The sequence below is a fragment of the Pygoscelis adeliae genome, unplaced genomic scaffold (assembly GCF_000699105.1).
Source record: "Pygoscelis adeliae isolate BGI_AS28 unplaced genomic scaffold, ASM69910v1 Scaffold124, whole genome shotgun sequence".
In the NCBI taxonomy this organism is placed as follows: Eukaryota; Metazoa; Chordata; class Aves; order Sphenisciformes; family Spheniscidae; genus Pygoscelis; species Pygoscelis adeliae.
In genome coordinates this window covers 149,734-168,237 of record NW_008824791.1, presented here as the reverse complement: position 1 = coordinate 168,237, position 18,504 = coordinate 149,734, and the positions used below count along the sequence as shown (strand labels likewise).

Below are 18,504 nucleotides of genomic sequence, written 5' to 3'. Positions count from 1 at the left end.
TTGCTTTACCTGCAGCATGCATTTTCTGTGTGCCCCATTGTCTTGCAGTTTAGCAACAGTCTGTCCTTGAAACAGCAATCTTCTTTATTATAGGACTGTCATTGTCAGTGCAAGTATATATTCCCACTGTTGGCTGTTTGTTTCTTTTTCTTAATTCCCAGAATATTGTACAGACTCTAGAAAGCTTCTTGGCATCTCTAATGTAGATCTCAATAGATACTGTAATTTTACCTTCACCTTTTAGCATCAGTTCAGTTTGCTACAGATAGCTCATTTGGAATTGCTTCACTGGGCTTCCTATATACAGACTAGTCTCTATACCCATTGTTTCAGAGTTCTTCAAAATGGCTTTGCTATATTAATTTCATCCGTTCAGCTCCACGTTGTTATGAATTTTTGTATTTTTATTTATAAAAGTAGAAATGTTCCATTGCCGTTGGCTTCAGGGATAGGTGATTTCTGTAGAATTTCTACTATCTCAGCATATGCTTTGTCTGTGAGTTTATCAAGTACTGTCAAACTATGCAGCGGGTTATAAATTTTAGCCTTTTTGTGCTCCATAAAACTCACCTTCCTTTTTTTGTCAGGTGTAATATCAGCTTTTATATACTACTCCACTCCCCCACTAGGAGTGAGGGATGCTGTGAGACTGAATTATAAATCAGATCACTTTTTTCCCATGCATTTTTGCTGTCTTTTACAGGTATTTTAGTTATTGTTATTAAACTAAAGGGATCCTGAAAACAGGTATTGAAGTTGAAATGATTTTAAAGTAACATTCTCTTGCACGTTTTTTACCAGAATGTACGAAATCTGACAAAAATCTGACTTCTAAGGCCTCATCTTTAAGTCAGTGCAGCGGTCTCTCTTGTGTCTCAGCCACCATGGGTACACTTCCCCAAGACTTGCTATTTGGAAGCAAGTAGCAGTAGTGTGTTTTTCGGGGGGAAGAAAATAGGAGGGAGGGCAGAGGGATCGGTAGATGTGAGCAACTCCCAAGTTCCCTATGCCTAAGTAGGATCCTGTGAACAGCATTTGCATAAGGTCATGTGAAGAGATGCGAGAGAGCTGCCATTTTCCCAGTGGAAGAGATAAAAGAGGAAGGATGACTAGCACTGGGTGACTTGCTGATGGACAGTTCTTACCCGATCATATCATGTAGAGTTTGCAGCCTGCCTAAGTCATGTTCCTGTTGCCCTGTCTTTCTCTGGTGTTTGACACAATGATTGGTCATTGCTTTAAGAGCAGGGCATGGTGGATGAAGAAAAAAATTCAGGATTTTTGTCAGGCTGTGCATACCCAAGAGGCTTGTCTGCTTATTTTCTTTCACCTCCCTTGTCCTTGCTTCCTTTTCACTCACCCCCACTGCTCCAGCCGGCACCCGCCTGCAGATGAGATGCCCACACGAGATGTGTCCCCACTCTACCTTAGTCACTGGGATCACACAGCAGCTCTAGGGCTCAGAGATGGTCTCTGGGGAAAGGCAACACACCAACCTGTGTGTTGCCTGTGTATGTACCTGCTGTATGTGTTTTGCCTACCGAACCAGTTTTGGCTAAAATGATGGCAATGTCTGTATCTTCCTGTTTAATCTTCAAAAGTTCATGGGCACTTGAGGAGTGTTCAAGCCTTCTTGTTTGTAGTCAGTGGGAGAGTCTGGATTTTCATGAACTATAATTTGAGCATGGCTCTCTTTACTTCTACTTTCCACATTCTGAAATCCCATCTGGTTTAGAACTGGGCATTAAAGGTAATCTCACATGAGTACAGATAGTAACTAAATAAAAATAGAAACTTACATTGTGAGAGGTTAACTGTGGCCATTTAAATGCAGTATTTGTCTGAGTTCTGGTCATGAGCAAGACTCTGAACCTGAGAGAGATAAACGTGAATAGAAAAAAAAGAGACACTTTCTGCATAGTCACACGGGCACCAAAGAATCATTACCAGGTGATGGTCCTGCCCCAGAGATGCACCATTATTACAGCAAATTTATGAGAGAATGCCCGTCTGGGGAACTTAGTCTGCATGAATTCAAGAAGCTCTTGGGTCTGCAAAGGCTGGATCCACAGGGAGATATATACATTAAATGAGTGTTTGATATCTTTGATCTGAACCAGGTAAACCTTCTTTTCTTTATTTCTTTAATCTCATACTACTGCTTTGTTTATCAGTTGCAGCCTGCAGGCTCCTCTCTGTGTTCTGCTCACAAAACTGCTATTGTGGACAGGGTTGCCATTATGGGGTATTAGAGGTGAAGAAGTGGGACAGTGCTTTGAGGGCTTTGAGTATAATTCTTGTTAATACCTTCCAGAGCCACTTAAAAATGTCAAGAAACAATTCTGAAAATGAGATGTAATTTGCAGTTCTCTGGTTATTCTCTATCCTTTGCTTGTCCTGGACTTGTATGTAAGCATATGAAAACATTGGTATGCTCAAATACAGTTAGTAAGTTTTTACAGCAATGTTAGAGAAGAAAATATGATCTGCATTTAACCGATGATGAAGTGCAGCATAGATAACCAGATTTGTCCAAATTACTGTGTTGAACCTGTGGCAGAGGGCAAAATGTAACTCAGATGAGGAGATCACATACAGTGCCCAAATTATGAGACCAAACAGACTACCGAATGAAGAGGGAAGCACCTTCTCCAGGCTAATTTACGCTCCCTGCTACTGCAATAACTGCTTGTGATTGCAGTCAGCTCTCCATAATGTAGCTGGCTCCCGGACAGAAAATATATATTTTCCTTAGGTGTACAGACAAGGCCAAAGCCATGGTCATCTGGTACTTGTGTGTGGCACCTTTCACTAGGCGTAGAAGACCTTAGACCAATGTGGTTGTGAGACCTTAGACCAATGTGGTTGTGGAGGGAGAGGGCAAAATACATCAGAGAACCTAACAACTGACAGACTGGCAGACAAGTGTGGGCTTTTTTTCTAGGTCTGTCTTAGCACTGCCTCATGCTCGTAAGGTCCTGGAGCTGGCCACCTTGAGCCCTCCACTCATCGCAATGCTGGAGTGTCCCAGGGCACTGCCTGTCAGCACGTGCTCTGCAGATTTATGAGGCCTCCAGGTTTGTAAGGCCTTCAGGTTTGTGAGGCCTTCAGATTCTGGATTAATGTAAAAGTGAGGAGAGTGGAATAAAAGCAGGTTTCAGAAAGAGCATTTGCTCACCTTTAGTTGCTGTGGCAGTGGCCAAACACACTTAAAATGAGAACCCTCTGTTAATTGTTGCTTCTCTATCTGGTGTTTCAGAGTTGTGTCATCCTGCTCTGCAGGCTGTCATCGCTCTCGTATATGAAGCGGTCAAGTTGCCAGATAGCAAAGCAACTTTTCCCATAAGAAGTAGAGGGCAGATGCTTGGGGGGACTTAATACATGTGTTTTAAACATAGAGGGACAATATGTATAGTGTGGAGGACAGAGAGGCAGGAGGAGCTGCACAAGGATTGTCAGCTGGAGAACATGCTGTCTTTTCAGCATGGCTTTCAGGATCACCATCCTGAAAGATGTCAGCTGCTTCATCTGTGTGACTGAACTTCCTCTTTTACCAGGAACTTTCTTGCTGCATCTTTCTGAACATTACCTTATCATTGCCTTCATCCTCATCTTCCTCAGATGAACCAAGATCAATCAAGGCTAAAGGATGGAAAAACAGGGTAAATGCCAGGAATTCGGTCTCACAGAAAAACTGCTTCATCACCCATCATATTGCTAACCATCACACCTTTCAGAAACACATGCTCGGGGGACAGCAGGGTATGGCTGTATCGTCAATGCAAGAGAAAGCATTTCCCCCTACTGCCTTCTCCCATGTCTCTACTTTGTAATGCTTGGGGTGACAGATATGAGACCAACGAGGGGTGGCCTGCTTGATTACAGCAAACTGAGTGGGTTGGAACAGCAGTCCCTCCACCAGAGAAGGTCATCTGTGTCCAGCACCAGCACCTCACCATCTGCCAAACAGGGACTGGGCCACTCACGTATAGCAAATCTACACATCTGCCAGCCTTCACAGCTAAGGTCTTTTCCAAACTATCACATGCATGGCCATTGACAGAAATTGTGATCCTTGAACACCTCTTGGAGGATCTTAGCATAGCACCTTTTCCAGTCCCTACAGATACCCTTTTTTTTTTTCCTCTGGGTGTTTCATACCTAGGTTTGCTCAAAACTTCAGCTCTCTGTGTAACGTGGAGTTGAGCTGTGGTGACAGCAAGGAGATCCCAACCTGTAGATTAGCTTCCAAGCTAAAAAATAAAAGAGGGGAACAAAAAACAGAAAAATGAGGTAGAGGAATGGGTATTAAACAATACAGCATCTGGGAATCAAGCCAGAGTATACTAAAGCTCAGAAACCTATGCTGATCACTAGCCTGTGAGCATTTGTAAAGGTATGTTAGGTGCTGAGAGGATCAACCTTGCTGGGGAAGGATGTCAGTCAAACAAAACTAAATCTGGCATATTTGAGACCAGCAGAGATTTTTATTCAGAATAAAAATGGAAAGGAACAATTTAAGATGTAAGATTTATATCCTGAGCCCACGACAACTTTTTACAGAGCTTTACAGATTTGTTGTATTTTAATCTCTATTCAGTATAATGATTGTGTTTCTGTTACCATACAGCCGTTGTTTCTTTTTCTGACATTTTTAACAGCACTCTGTTTTCATAAGTTTAATTATATTTTTTTCCTTTATTACCAAGACTAATGACCACTAATTTTAAGGTATGCTTTTAGAAATAACAAGCATCAGTCAAACACTTTTCAGGTAAATGGCTATGATGCTTTTTAAGCTGGGCATAAAGTGGCAACAGACCAGCCTCTCAGGGCAGGAGAAAGGAATGTTGTAAGTTATTGATGAGGTAAAATAAGAAGATCTCCTTATTCCATATGCTCACTTTTTGTCCTATACCCTTTCTACAGCTTTTTCTCCTCCCCAGGGTTTTTGGCAGAAATGTAGGCTTTGATCCTGAAATGTGCTTTTAGTAAAGTATAGATGTGCGAAGAGTGGTCAGTGGATGGCTGACTGGGAGTATCACACTGTGGGCTCTGAAATGGCAGCTATGATTGTACAAATAAGGGGTCATTATCCTTCCATGACACTATGTAGAACATTTAGGCACTGAGCAATATTAAACAGATGATAATCTTTCATCTCCAAGCCACAGAAGATAATGGATGCAAGTGGTTGCATGTACAACACACAAATTCAGAAATAATTTGGTCATTTGAGTTTTTGCTTATATTCCTCTTCCTTCAGTACTATGGCAACTTTTCAGGTTTGTAGATGAGAATTTTATTTCCTTTGCTATTGTATTCTTGTCTGGTTGTTGCTTTCTAATAAAGGAGCCATTATCCCAGTGAGTGGTGAAGTATACAAAGCTTCTTGATAGAAATTATTTCCTTTCTCTTAATAGTACCCTTTATATAGAAGTGCTGTTTAGCTAGACAGCTAGCAAACTTGAACCTTCTCCCATGCTTCCCCCAGCTGACTTTTATAGATATATGACCTGATTTTTTCCTTATCTAATTTTTTGTGGCCAGACAATATCATGGTTTAATAGTGGTTATGACTTCTACTGCTGAAGCTTACATGTAAAAGCATATAGTTTGGGGACTAGTTTACAGTTGAACTAAATAAAAGAAACTCTTTCTGGAAAACTTAAGTCATTTAATAAGGTCTTCTACTCTCAGCATAAAATGTTTTTCTCATGCAGGCTTCTGTTTTCTCACAAATAGGAATCTGCTCAGAAAACTGTGCTAAAGTGTTAGGCCTAAGATTAATCTACAGTTCCAATTATAGCAGCCTGCGTTAAGTTTGGGTCATCCATGCTTGGAGGTATTCTGTCATAGAGTAAGATGATAAAACACTCTTAAAAGGTGCATAGACTTTCTCCTCTGTGTTTCATGTATGCCTGGTTTAAAACCTCTAGCAGGTAAGGTGTGGAATATTAACCTCATAGGATGCCAATGGGACTTGACTGGGGGGGCGGAGTAATTACAGTTGTGAATTGCATGTCACCTCCTTGTTAGCCTTGTTGCTTCCAGCTGAAGCCTGTCATAGTCATCCTTCTACTTAGGATTTCCATTTTAAAAAAACAACTTGCCTGTAAACTGGAAAGAGTTAAAAAGGAATTGTGGCACCGTGGTAGTTTTTTTGTGATAGATTGAAAGCCTAGGCGAAGCTTGTTTCACTCAAGTCATCCATACAAATACCAACAGGAATTCAGTTGCAAGCCAAACCTTATCATTCCCTGGATTTCTTTAGGTTGGAGATAATAGAGTAGCTCAGCTCCCCACTCACGGAAGTGACTATGGTCAGTGGACATACAACAGGGCGGGGTACATCTTCACAGCACAATTCAATGTCATGTAGAGACTGAGGTTACCTCTGGTCTTGGCAGCAGGCAGACCATGTAAGCTCAGAGCATTGGCACTTACCATACCAAAGAGGCAATGCTACTGTGGCTGTACGGCTGCTTGGACTCAGTTATCTTGCATGTTTATATGTGGCACAACATAGTACTGTACAGGTATTCATGCCTCTGGCCTCTGTTCACTGTATAAAAGCTGTTTCCAGTCAGTGTCTGTTTCTATTGGAGATTAGTGACTGTCCTGGTTTTGGCTGGGACAGAGTTATTTTCTTCCTAGTAGCTGGTACAGTGCTGTGTTTTGGATTTAGGATGAGAATAATGTTGATAACACACCGATGTTTTGGTTGTTGCTAGGTAATGCTCACACTAGTCAAGGACTTTTCAGCTTCCCATGCTCTGCTGACTGAGAAGGCTGGAGGTGCACAAGAAGCTGGGAGGGGGCACAGCCAGGACAGCTGACCCCAACTGGCCACAGGGATATTCTATACCATACGACGTCGTGCTCAGTATATAAACTGGGGGGAGTTGGCCCGGGGGCAGCGATCGCTGCTTGGGAACTGGCTGGGCATCGATCAGTGGGTGGTGTGCAATTGCACTGTGCATCGCTTGTTTTGTATACTCTTTTATCATTATTATTATTTTATTTTCCCTTCCTTTTCTGTCCTATTAAACTGTCTTTATCTCAACCCACAAATTTTACTTTTTTTTCCCCGATTCTCTCCCTCATCCCACTGGGGGTGAGGGGGGAGTGAGCGAACGGCTGTGTGGTGTTTAGCTACCTGACTTAGCTGCCTGATGGGTTAAACCACGACAGTGACGTAGGCTATGTCCTAAAAGCTTTCTTCTCAGGAATATACTAAATAAATGCTAGCCATTTCTGGTATGTCTATTCTGCAGACCACCAGCTGTTTCATAATTAACTGACCTTACACACCAAGTACACAGATGTCTCTAATTTTTCCATGTTTCTTAAAAACAAGGGTTCTATGTCAAGAGTTTTCATCCTTTCCTTGACCTCTGTGGGATGCTTTGCTAATAATTAAATAAACAAACAAACAAATAAATAAATAGGTTAGTGAAGTCTGAAAGTTGTTGTTCATCATTCTTAGCTCCAGTGAAAAATAAAGATGCTGAATGTTCAGAACTGTAATTGCAAAGTTAACTTTCCTTGAGATTATCACAAGGAGTGCATGAGGTAGCATTTGAGCAAACGTTTTATTCATGACTCGTACATTAATACTTGTAACCATTATTTATACAATGGCATTGGCAGTATAATAAATGGTGGGTTTATCTTTTGCCACAGCTTTCCAATGAAAACCTTCAAGAATAATGTTTTTACTAAAGTACGAGTGCAACAGAGTTCATTTTTTAAAAGATTCCCTTTATTAGGTCATTTTAGGGAAAAATGATCTCAGTCTTCTTCACCCTTAAGCTACTTGTAATACAAAAATGAAAAAGCTGCAACCACATATAAGTAAGCTGAATTCCTCCTGCTTTTTTCATTCCCTCTGCATCTCAGTCCACGCATAACTGTCATGCAGTCCTAGTTCATGCAGCCTACTGATGAATTTTAGAGAACAAACAGTTATGTTTATCTAAAATACTTCAGTAGTTGCCAAGTATACTGATGTATATTTGGTTTTCTGTGAGAATATGTATCATATTTCAGAGAGATTATATCCTTCAAAATGAGGTTACACCAATGTTAAAGGAGAGAGCCTATCTAGAAAAATAATGTCTGGTGTATCCGTAATATATTGGAAGTGTTAGTTGCTCTTAAACAGAACTAAGGAAACATTCTATAGGCAGCATTGTTACTATTTAACACTTATTCTAAAAAATCTTCTTTCTTTAAATCAGAAACACAGATCATTGTCATCCACTTCCACTGACTTGCAGATAGGTTTTGCCACCACTAAAAATAAAAATTGAACACTCTAAGAATTGCTTGATTGATTGGGTTCTTATGACCTGCGAAGGACAAAATTTGCATAGCCATTTATCATGTGAAGCAATGTACTGAAAATGGGATGCTGCTATTGTAGTTCTCTTATTGATTATTTTGGCATTAATTGAAACTAGCTACAGGAATAAGTGTCTTGCTTTGTAAGAAAAATAGATTTTAAAAGGTAGGATATACTGTGAAGAATAAAGAAGATTAATAGGTATGTGGCACTGAAGGAAAATTACGCAAGTTCAAGGATTTTCTGTTAACATTTTATAAAGCATTGGATAGTCCTCAACAGAGAACTGTATTTTCTGCTACGCAGAGATAAAGTTCATAAATGCAGAAAAATGGACACTCCACAGCAAAGAGTTTAAGAAATCTTTAGATAAGGAGCCACCAACTGATGTCAATCTTTAGTCATCTTTCTGGTTTGTGCTTTTTAATTTAAAAGTTAAAGTAGTTCTGTGATAAACTACAGTTCATCTGACATCATTATGCAGATTAGAACTATAAAAAAGATTTATAAAAGAAACCATTTAAAAATCTAAAGAAGAACATTAAAACAGGCTGTTTGATGTAGAATAGATAAGAAATGCAAAAATGTGTTACTTCAATAGAACTTTGTTGTGTGTTGAAATGACTACATAGCAATGTAAACTAAATCTCAAGCTACGTCTTTTTTAATTTTTTTTCCTGAAGAATAAGTTTCCCTTCACTGCTCGTACTTTGCACAATGCTGACAAGTGTTGGGAGGCAGACCACCATTCCTTTTATCCTCAACCTAGCTCCTTCCCCACTGTCCTGCTGTGTCTTTATAGTTCCAATTTTCAGGCAGACTTTTCATCATCTGATTTTGCGTTCTGGCTACAAATAGATGTTATCCTCTCTGGTTATAGGAACGTGAATGGGATTAGCCAAGTATATCTTCTCACGTATTGTAGTAGAAGGAAATGTGAATCATTTGGCCACTAAATTCTCTATGAAAGCAGCGGTTGCACCTCATATTCCAAGAAAAGCGTGCAAATGTTCACAGAAAGATGTAATATTTTTCAGAGATGTTTTGATGATTAATGTAACTCATTCTTCATTTGACTTTCAGTTGTTTTTTCCCTCCACTTTTCCCCCCTTTTTAAGAATTGTGAGAGACAGGAATATTATTTTCATCGATATGAGACAGTTAGTTGCTAGAGATTCTACTGAAGACATTATTTTGTTAAAGATTGACATGGCCCAACTATGCAACGGTTACCTAGCACTATGTGATAGCTGCCTTCCACATTCTTATTGAAGGCATGAAGAGCTCTTAAAAGATGAAATAAAATGACTGCTTGTGAGCAATACTTCAAACACTACCTGGAACCTAAATATTAAGTGTTTCCACCTCTTGTGGGATTAATTATAATGGCTCAGGGCATTTGCTAACTCTCCTTTGCTGGAAAATTTCATCTTCAGTTGGACTTCCTTTCTCAGATTGTCTTGCTCTGATGTGTCCTCAGGACCAGGAATAGCTGCCGTGCTATGAATTGTCATGACGCCTAAGGAACTGCCTAGACTGTTTGCTGCATCCTTGCATGTTTGCAGGCATTACCAAAGTTGACACAATAGAATTGGCTGCAATAGTTAATAGTTATCCAAAGCAGGGTGAGAGAGGATGATAATTATAGAAATATTTTCCCAAACTTTCCTGAACAACTTTCCTCTTTTGTATCCCAAGTCTTCAAACAGATGTGCAAACATATGTTCAGCTGCACACATCATTTTACGGATGTCTTCAGGCTGAAATGACTCTCTGGACAAGTACACTTTTCTTAGCTTACTCTAACCAGCCAGCTTAACTGAGGCAGCAAGGTTGCAGCAGCAACATCTGCATTACACACACCACTATGGGGCCAAGACCCATATAAGCTGGTATTGTGGTTGGCAAGACATGCTGCATTCTATGCTGTTCCTTTTCATGGTTCTTGTGTTGGCCCAGCACATGTGAATAGCACTACCACTTTGCCCAGAGAAGTCTAACTCTTGATTTTTCTGGTTTTGAACCCTTTTTCACTCTCACAATCACCTCTAATTACTCTCCACAACAAGAAATACTTAGAAAACTTATTTTCTTTTCATGACAGTCACAGCTATCACATTGTAGAGTCAGCAATAAAAGCCTGTGTTGTCAAAAAATTAATCCGCTTCTAAACCAAGGGCTAGAAGAAAATAAAAATCAAGATATCTCTTAGCCAGAAAGAATTCTTCTGTCAGAAGTAAAAAAATTTACAGCTCTTACTTCCTGAAATATTCGGGCTTTTTGGAGTTGACATGTACATGTACAAATCCTTTTCCCATTAGTTTCAGACACAATCCAGCAAAAGCAACAAAAACAACAAAGCTAAACCATTTGCTTCTCCTTAATCTGGAGTAATGTTGCATAAAATTATCTCAAATGTAAAGTAACTAGCCTGATTATTGTAAATAAGGAGGAGGTTAAATTATGCTTTGCTGTGTTCAAGGTAGTGTAGTTGTATCATTTTTGTCAGCATGCTTAAGTGCCTTTGAAAGGTACTGTACCCTTATAAAAAATTCCATGGAATAGAAACTATGTTCTATGAATATTTCACCTGGTTCCGTGAAACACTACTCTATTTATTTACAGACTGTCTTAAAGAATGTCTTTGTTCGACTTCTTAACTACCTCCAGAATTTTTTTACATGCAATTTTATGTATTGATTCCAAAAAGGAATCCATTACTTTATAAGGACTTCCTACAATTATTGGTGCAATTTCACAATCTTAATTTTGTTTTCTAGTGGGTTGGCACGGGATTTACTGCCTGCGTTAACATTATCGTTAAAATCACCACTTGGTTAGTGTCAGTACAGTTGAGTTCTTGACTATAGGATTTGATGGTACGAGTTATGATCTAAAAGTTTTAGACCAGAGGTAATTCCCCAGTAGTGGCACAGCACCATCAAGCGTGGAAGGCTGATTCTCTACATGGGATATTAAAGTGAGGTCTGTCTCAGATTTCTATTACAGCATTGCAGAATTCAGTGGCTTTTCTTTTTGCATTTCAAAACGGGTAATCTGAATGTCCCAGAAATTTTCTCTTTAAAAACAAAATTTCAAAATATCCATGTAGGCAAGTGCTATTAAGTAATATTGCAGTTGAATTTTCCTTGCATCGCAGTCTTGATGTTTAGCTGGATTGGATTAAGCTATGCGATGGGGCAGCGGTATTCACAGTGCACACCATGGAGTGTCCCCACCTCATTGAATAGCCTCTTCCTTGCCACCTGTGCACAGCGTGTCCAGGCTCACTGCGTTTGCAATAGAGATTTGCTGCACTTGGGCAGTAGGTCCATCACGCTGTAGAGCATGTCCGGATCAAAGACATGGTTGTGCACAGCGCAAGGCCAGATGTACATCCACCAACGCTTTGGCACCTGGCTGTCAGGAGTCCCCTTTCACACTAGGACCCAGCACCTGAGAGCCACAGGTTAAGACAGCCCAGCCCATAGGTCCTTTATGAAGCTGTAATGCCAACTACGTTGCACAAGAGACCTAGGGAAAATGAATCACTGCATTGGATACAGAGAAATTAGTGGCAAAAAGTACTGACAATAGAAATTAAGCACTTAAGAGGTTTGGTCAAGCGATTCTTTGGCTTAACGTTTTTTCCTTGTTTTTTTCTTCAACATGGATTAAATTTGTATCACATGCATTGTTACTGCAGAAACAAATGAGGCAAAATTCAATGTGAGTCAGTATAGAAAGGGAGGAATATGAAAGAATTATGTTCAATTTTATTTAAAAATAATCTTCATCGTCTATGCAGTCTCCCATTGAGTTGTGCTACCTGAGTTTCTACACTCCCTGACTGTTTTTAAAACAAAAGAAAGGGTTTAGAGTTGTTTCCTCTGCAGTTACTCAGTGACCAGTATTATACATCAAACTGAAGCAGTTACACTTTTCTAACAACACGTGTAGGGTTTCTTTGAAATTTTCATTTAAGTGTAAAGAAATCATCGTGTACTCTGCAGCTTTCACTGAGCTTAAAACGCGCTTAGAGCATGTTACTACCATTACCAGCTAACACTGTAATTTTGTCACATTACGTGAATAGGCAATGAAGATTAACTTTGTACAATTAATCAGAATTACTTTTAAATACTACTTGTTAAATTATGATGTAGATAAAAGGGAAAGTAATTTTAATGAGAAACAGTTCAGGACTCTGCTGCTTTTAGAAATTTAAAGAATTTAAAGAAATTTAGAATTTAAAGAAATTTTAAGTATTTTTTAAAAGTGCAACTGTCATTTTTTCTATTTATTTCCTTATTAATTACGAATAGAGCAGTTAGAGGCTACTCCAGGTTTACATTTTCTTCCTTTCCCCTTTGTCATTTAATTGTTGCTTTGAAACATCCAAAACTATGCAATCACGATTCACACATTTGTTGGTGACAATGATGTTGGTGAACCACACTTTGGAAATAATAATTGCAGAAAAAATGCAGCAGAAATTGGATGATCTGTTTTAACTAATTTGGCTGCAAACTCATGTAATGACAGTAAATTGGTAACTGCTTTCTTGTGATAAAACATGATCTATAATCTCCCATTTTTTACAGAAACAAAAAATGTCTACTAGGTAAAGAAGGTAGAGAGTATTAACTTTTTCCTTCCCTGAGTTCCTTTGTCTGGTAATACCCAGCAGTTTAGGAAATGATAGTATATGTGTTTAACTTTTAGGAGCCTTCTTGCATATATCCTTTGAGACATTAATTCCTAAAAAAGTTATTTAGGAGCACCCAATATAATCTGCCAAATACAGCATCTTTGCCACTGGAAGACATGTATGTCTTCAAAGTTCTTTTCCTGGAGGTTTGTCCTGCTACATTCTTGGGTTTGTCAAACAAAAAAAATTTGCTTAAATTGCCAGCAAGAAATTTGCTGAAAAATGCGTTATGTTGTCATAGCACCGTTTTTTAGTTTTCTCTCTCTTGACTACTGCTTTGTTTTAAGTTGGAAAGATGCTCAAAATTAGGGGTGCAGAAAGCTGAACCCCACCATCCAGGAGATGATGGCAGAGGGCTAGGTCCTTGAGCACATGCTTTCCTTCAGTACAGCCCTCCTGGGCACTGCTGTGCCGTGCTGCAGGCTGAGCACAGGACCCAGCCCGATGCTTTGGTGACTTCCCTGCCTCCCTGCTTCTCCAGTAATCTTGAAAGAAAATCGTGAGTGATGGCAGGAAGTTGGGGGTAGTTGTTAATTTTAAAGAAATGAAATTGTTTGTCATGTTATCATTCTTTTGGATTTCACCAGGTTTTACTAGGGTAGCCTACAAGCCTGAGACCCCAGACACATAGCTGGCTCTGCATTTCCAACTCCTCTAACACAAAGATCCTGGTGTTTTCTAAGTCCCCAAATCTCACAGGTCCCTCTTTGTCTGGGCAAAGCAGAACCTTGTGTAACAGTCTGGTCAATACAGCCTTGTCTCTTTATGTAACAGCGGGTACAGAACTATCATAAAACTACTTAACGATCTCCAGCTCCTAATTCCCTGCTTTGTTCTTCATCCTTATCTAATAGCCTTTGCTTGCCAAGAGTCTCCCCCCACCCTGTGACAAACGCCAGCTTTGTTTGCTTAGGAAACAGATGATTCTGGCCACAGCCCGTAGGGGATCTGGAGCTCTCTCCAAGCCCCAAACTCCAATATCAGACCTTAAGGGTGTGTCAAAGTAATAGAGTCACAAGTAGCTCTGTATTTCTTCAATAATGCGTATGCAGCCTTTGAGGAACAGCTGAAAGTCTTCAGAAGCAAAAAGAATGCAAGGAAATGAGGGAAGGTGAAACGGAGCGAAATGAATCCTCCTTTAGGTTTCTGAGGGCAGAGAAAGCAGTGCTATATTTGAAATGGGGTTTACAGACAAAGAGAGAAGAACGTAGGATTAGCTATAAATTTCACAGTTATTCTGAGCTGTTGTAATCTGCTGTTTGACCTGTGCCTCCCCCCTCCACCTTATGAGGTTTAAGTAGGATTCTGAAAGATGGGGCTGGGGAGGGAAGGTGGCTTAATGTCTTAAGCCCTAAGTTTGAAATACCTAGACCATCTATATTTGCACACTTGTTAATCCTGATAAAGCCTGTTGAGCTATTCTCCTGATGTCAGGTTGAGTTTAGAGATTTTTCAGGAGCAAATTTGAAAACAAGACACTGCTTATTGCGTATAGACTCTTAGTAGAGTCCTCAGTGCTCCAAGTAAGATGATGAGTTCACTCATCATAGGATTTTGCAGGGACAGAAATCTGCCCTTTCCACATGCATAGCTGTGGTGTGCTGTGGGAGATGGCTGGCTCGCTATCCCAGTAGTGACCTATCAATACAGTTAGGAAATCACATTCAGGCAAGAGCTAGGCAGCCAAAACGCCGAGTTCAGATCATTCTGGCCCAACCTTGAATTACCGTGCTGTTTAAGATCAGCTGTGTAATCACAGCTGACAAGTCAATTATTTTTAATCTGTATTCAAACAGTTTGAAGCTGTGAGAGTTTTTCAAGGACCTGTGAAGATTAGCAATGCTATTCCGGGAACCGAAGGATAATGCCCTCCTACGGGTCCATGGCTGGGCTATTCATTGCTGTTGTGTAATGCTGCAGTCCCTCGCTGCCCGGCTTTGTCCTCACAGGACACACATCCCTGTCCTCACTGAACAAAAGTGAGCAGCCTCCAGCAACTGCACATAGGCTGACATTCTGAAGCAAAAACATCTCATAAAAAGATAAAATTAAATTGCTTTCTCCTCAGGAGATCCAGTAACTAATGAACAACTGAAATGGGGCCTGGGCAGGGGCAGTCAGGGCTGGTGGTGCCCTCTGGGCCGTGAGGATCAGTTTTATATCATCAGCAAATTCTCCTTCCAGTTTTGGAGCCTTCTTTTGTCTTTGTTTTGTGAATCAAACTGTCCCAAGCAGCTTAAAAAATCACTTATCAGTGAAAGCAAAACAAGTTACAAAAACACAGCATCAAAGGGCACAAACACATGCACAACCATAATGTGTCCTTAAGCTTCTAGTTCATCTACTCAAGCCATTAAGAGACTAAAAAAATATATATCTTTTTATTCAGTCTACTATGCTAAGCAGAAAGTCCACAAGACTTTGGGGCATGTAAAAGAAGTTTTGAACCCATTTTTTTGGTGTCTCTCTGGCCCACTCCTCAGAACTCCATTAGGAGATTTCTGCCCCCCTATTTTACACCATATTCAGAGGGGGCACCCTGTGAGCTTACCCCAGCTGGCTCTGTGCGTATGGTCAGGGAAGGGAGCAGGATTTCACTGCCCCTCCAGGTGCCCATGGTATCCCAGTGTAATTGCGCTGCAGCTGAGGAAGGCATGGCCAGCACCATACAGACAGGGAAAATAAGTCTTCACACACAAGAAATGCATCCATCACCCAAACCTCTCCCACACCCTAAGCTGCCAAATAAGCACGTTTCACCAGCATTAACTCCATTTAATAAAAATACTAGAAATTTGCCCTTTGGAATAACAGAGTAAAGCACCAGATGTAAATTATTTCTGTCTTCCACCACTGATAATCAGCTCTGCCTATTATGTTGTTGGGGTTTTTTTTCATGTTATTTTATTATTATTTCTTCTATTATATGGAAAATATGAGACTTGAGCATGACACAGATGGTATAGAATAAGGGGTGGATATTGTCCTGGTTTCAGCAGGGATAGAGTTAATTTCCTTCCTAGTGGCTGGTACAGTGCTGTGTTTTGGATTTAGGATGGGAACAAAGTTGATAAGGCACCGATGTTTTAGTTGTTGCTAGGTAATGCTTACACTAGCCAAGGACTTTCTAGTTTCCCATGCTCTGCCGACTGAGAAGGCTGGAGGTGCACAAGAAGCTGGGAGGGGGCACAGCCAAACTGGCCAAAGAAACATTCCACTCCATGTGACGTCATGCTCAGTACGTAAACTGGGGGAAGCTGGCCGGGGGGGCCGCTGCTCGGGGACTGGCTGGGCATCGGTTGGCGGGTGGTGAGCAATTGTACTGTGCATCACTTGCTTTGTGTATTATTATTGTTATCATATTATTATTATTATCATTTTATTTCAATTATTAAACTGTTTTTATCTCAACCCACGAGTTTTTCTCACTTGTGCTTTTCCAATTCTCTCCCCCATCCCACCGGGGGCAGGGAGGGAGTGAGCGAGCGGCTGCGTGGTGCTTAGTTGCCAACTGAGGTTAAACCACGACATTACGGTAGCCCTTTGCTTGTGAATTACTGACTTCCTAATGAGCAACAGACACTTTATTGTGTGCGCTGCACAGAGTGAAGTTTTACAGAGCCCGGAGACATGGAAGGACTTACCTAGATACTTGTATTGTGAATGGTTATAGAGCAGTGGATGGGTAAATCAGCATGGCAGTATTCTTTTAATAACATCATAACACATTTATTGTATTATTTGTGGTACTCACAGAACCATAGGATGATCTTCATAGGTTACTGTTATCATTTTTTTTCATTATTTAATGTACTATTCTGAGGATCTTGGATGCCACTGCAAAAAGCACAGTATTTCTCTTTATCTGAGAAAGCTCTGGATATGTGTAACAAGATCACCATAGCCTTCTGCATCACATAAATGCTTTCTTTTCTACCTGCAATGTATGTTTTTTGGTGTAGAAAGGAAAAACAGCACATTTGTCATCAATCCTTTTGTGCATGCTTCTGGTTCCACATCATGTAGATAAACATGTTTGCCTTCTCAGTACTTCTATTCCCGAAGCACTGGCTGCTGAGGTTAACATGTTGCCGGTGGTCTTTGCATGTCTACAGAATATGGCTGGGGCTTTACTGGCAACTACAACCTCTTTCAGGTGTTTTTCAGAGGTGGGTTTTTTTGACCTTGGCCTTCAGTCCCTTCCTGCTTGGGGCAGGCCAAATGATCCACCAGATCAGAATTACATACACAAACACGTTAAGCTGATTGTTACATTTTCCAAACTTCTGATATTTTGTCAGAACAACAGTGACACCAAGATGTAGGAAGAAAGCAAACAAAATAATTTTTTCCAAAATCCAAAGTGAACTGTAAGTGAGAAAGAAGAAAATTAACCTCATCATGGACAAGCCTAAAATTAATCTGTAGTTTCAATAAGTAGTATGAAATGCAATAAAAAAGCAGCAATGTGAAATGCATCTAACCACATTCTTAATAGATCTATCAAATCAGAGGATGGAAACATAATCAGCAAAATAAACCTTGCTCTCCAGTAAAATACTTGATGAGATGCTTCTTGAAATACTACTTACAAAATTGAAATTCAAGCTGGTGTGCCAAAAAGAAGCATAAAGTTTGTGGTATATTATGTGTCATTTTGTGGTAAAGCATCTGCTTTTAATACTGGGCCTAATCTTGTTTGAAAACTATATGCAGTTACTGCCAAATTTCATTTAATCCCAAACAGTGGTTGAATGGTGCCTTTACCTTTGCTGAGTTTGCTGTGATTGCAATTACAGTAAATCCAGCAACCACAGAAGAACCTGCACAAGCAGTCTGTGAAGCAATGGTCAGTCTGCACAAGTTATGCATGCACCATTTCTGCATTTCTGCATGTACATTGAATCCAGTGTGTTCGAAACATTGGATTTACCTCCTAGGTGCCAGTCTGCTGAACAGCCTACAAGTATGGCAATGAGTCGCACCGCACCCTTACAGGACTTCTTTTCCTTTAGTCTAGTACAGTCTCGAGGGCAGATTAATGCCTGCTGGTTGCAAAACCTCAAGTGGTGAGACGTGTTGATGTATGACAATAAAAATAAGTAACATGCTAAACCTACTAGATACTCATCCAACCTTCTCTTCTCAATCACAGGGCATCTGAAACTGATGACAGTCTTTCCAAGGTTTTCCAAGCGATTGGATTCTGACCAACGTAAAGATCACAAGATTAAATTTATCAGCTGTTAATTCTTTTTCTATGCACATGAGAAACAGTTGGAGCAAGTACTCTCCAAATTCAGCAACTGTTTCTTCCATCCTCACCACATTTTTACAGAAACAGAGGAACTGTCACAGTGGCTTAGGACCACCTGACCATAGAGGCCTATCCTTGACAGGTTTCCATCACTAGCTTCAGAGAAGGAAGCAGAAAATATGGAATTAA

At 40.2% G+C, this 18,504-nt stretch overlaps 1 protein-coding gene across 1 annotated transcript in view; it reads left to right on the top strand.

Annotated features, from left to right (window-relative positions):
- GUCA1C (guanylate cyclase activator 1C) overlaps window positions 1–18,504 on the top strand; it is a 35,783-nt gene that overhangs the window by 10,477 nt on the left and 6,802 nt on the right. The window lies entirely within an intron of this gene.